Raw genomic sequence first — 3,229 nt, 5'->3', positions numbered from 1 at the left:
ATCAAGAGTGAAAAAAAAACTTAGCCTCTTTCTGTACGAGGTGCATTTAAAAAAAACTTTTTATCCTTTCTTCACTCTTCACTTCAGCCTCGACTCCATTTTGAAAAACTGAAAACTGAAACCACCAATAGTTACAAAATTTGATGGAAAATTCTTATATTATATAAAGATAGTGTAAATTTCGTTTTTAGATGACATTGTCCAGGTGAAGGACTTTTGAGCAACGTAATTCATCTGGGATTAAAATGACGAACATAAAACTAGATCCAGGCACTAAAATCAGAGAATTATAACAGAACTACAAATGCAAACACTTAGTAGATGAACCAGGTGAAATAAGTCAGGCAGAAATAAAGGAGAAATCGGGAAATGATATTACAGAAGAGTATTCCGTCGGTTACGACGACAAGTATTCCATATATTATACATGAATAACCGGTCGTTCTAGTCATAAACTGTAGTTTCAATATAATTAGAAATTTAAGGAATCGAAGTACCCAGTTATGACGTTAGCAATCTACTCATTGCATTTCGAGTTCACTATTCTCTGAGAGATTTAGAAATTTATTTCTAATTTTTGTAACCAGTGAATGTATTTCACTGAAATAGTATATCCTTACGAGAGGTAAACAAACTTTTTCAACTAGCTAGTCGTGCTACTTCAGGCTGATGACGAGCAAAGACTCAGAAACATGTCCCTGAATGCAGGCTAGGCTGGGTGGAGGAGTTTGTCTCCCCCTCGTAAGGATAAGGGCACAGGAAATGTGTCAAGGCCTAATAGGAAGCGGGCCAGCTTCCTAGGGCTAAATAGCAGTAGTATATTCCCTTATTGGGACTGTCACGTTAAGTTGGCAGTATACAACTACTTTATATGTGTGTGTGTGTGTGTGTTAGAGTAGGGTTGATATTGTCCAAAATATTTATCGGCTTTTACAGGCTGGTGGATTTAATGTCTACTTTGAAAACTTATAGACCGATGTCTGTGAAACAAGTCTGACGATTATCGGTCAGAGACATAACCACTTTTCGTTGTCCAATGTTGTTAAAAGTACCTTGAAGAATATATTTTCTGAAATGGTCTTTTTATTTTTATATTTTTTGTTTTTGCTGTTTTGCCTGATGTTGTTGTTGTTTTTTTTTTTGTCCTTTTTGTTTTGTTTTGTTTTGTGGGGTTTTTTTGTGAACAACAAAAACAAGCGTATGACTAGGAAATGCCATACAGCAACGAACTAATATGGCAATGGAAGCTGCATAGAATATCTTCATGGGGCGCAATGTTTTGTATTAATAATAATACTGAGATACTAAATTGGTTGATTGATGATATTTGAGCATTGATATATATAAGGATCTGGAAATTATTGACGACTAAGTAGACACTTTCATTTCAGCAACAAAATTTACATCCGACCTATTCAAACGAAGCAAAGACAAAGAAGAAGAGGCATTACATTGACCTAACGATATTTTAAAGGTGCCTAATGAAGAGGGAAGACAATTAAGAGAGAGGATAGAAAGAAAGAAAAGAAAGGGTGAAAAAGAAAAGTGAGGGATAAAAGTGCGAAAAGATGATGGAGCGATGAGGGGCGAAGGAAGGAACGAATGAAATTGACTACGAAAAGCAATTTCAAGAAAAGAAGCAATGGTATCAACTTTTCAATGGTGATTTGGACCAGTATCTGAGAATGTACTTCTGCTCATACAAGCATGTTACGTCTCTCTTACTTTTTCTATCTGTCTCTCTTCTCTTGCCCGAGAATTATAAACTTTCCTTTAGCAATTATAATTTTCCTTTTGAAAAATGCTAATTTTCTTATTCAATTTTCCTAGAGGCTTTGCACAGTAATCACTTGCATGTATAGCAAGTGTAAGCCTAACAGAGGGATTTATGTGAAATTGTTTGTCTGCATGATCGTTATTAAATTTTATATATATACATATACATACATACATACATACATACATACATACATACATACATACTACATACATACATACATACATACATACATACATACATACATACATACATACATACATACATACATATTCGAAACGTTAAAGATGTTTTCACTTCCCGAGCGTTAAACTAATACATCTGTTTGTTGTCTACACCAGCCGTCTTCGTCTTTTGTTTTTTTTTTTGTGAATTCTCCCCATATATTACACGCTCACGTGGTCGTACCAGTTGATCCTGTCTCCTCTCAATATCCAACGAACTCTTCTTGGATTTTCTACACTGGACTATTCTACCTGGATTCTCTACCTGAAATCTCTACCTGGATTTTCTACTCCCGTACACTTCAGCTGTACCTCTCCTGCCCATGGATTACACTGGACTCTTCTGTTGATGAGAAATCGCTCCAATACACCACGACGTTCGAAGCTTTTGAACCTTTTGGACTTTTCTTAACTTTTTTTTGTACTTTCTGCTTTTTCCTATTGTCGTTTCTTCCTACTCTGGTTGTTCTTACTCTGTTTTGTCTAATCCGCACCTGTTTGTTACCTTGCCTCTTTCTCCCTCCCTTTCTTTTTCCCTTTCGTCTTCTCTTCTCCCCTTCTTCTCCCTTTTGTCTGTTTCTTCCTTCTTCGTCCTTTCCTTCCTTGTTTTTATTTTCTTCTCCCACCTCTCATATATATTTTTTCTCCCCACACATTTTGAATTTTTCCTCCCCACGTCTTCATTTACCTTCTCTCTTCCCCTTTTCCCCGTTTTTCTCCTTTCTCTCTCTTTTCTCCTCGTTTTTCAATCATGCCCGATTACAAACCTTTCCTCCTCCACCTTCACCACTACCTAAAACAACACCCTTCCACTGCTTTCAGCCTTCTATTAACCTTTCCCTAATAATTTTCAAAGAACACGCCTCCCTCAGTCACCTTTTCTTTCTCAGTCGCTGCTTGCATCAGTGCCTCATCCCTAAAAGTTTCCACCTCCATTTCCACCCCACTCTCCACTCTGCTTCAACCATCCTACCCATACTCCGTACTACATCCTACCGCCTTATGCGCGCCACCATTCGTTCTAATCTCTCCAAAATACACACCATCAACCGTCTTCTCCTTTCAGTCGCCCTCCCATGCAAACACTACGTTACGTTACATAATTCATTTAAATCATCTCTTTCATCAATTTCTCGCTCACACCAAACAGCGTAAACTCCACTCACTCCTCCATTCCATCACACCTGATGCCACTACCACTCTCCCTCCCTGATACGCTCCCGGCACC

The sequence above is a fragment of the Octopus bimaculoides genome, chromosome 16, assembly GCF_001194135.2.
Source record: "Octopus bimaculoides isolate UCB-OBI-ISO-001 chromosome 16, ASM119413v2, whole genome shotgun sequence".
Taxonomy (NCBI): domain Eukaryota; kingdom Metazoa; phylum Mollusca; class Cephalopoda; order Octopoda; family Octopodidae; genus Octopus; species Octopus bimaculoides.
Note: the sequence above shows the minus strand (reverse complement) of the source record.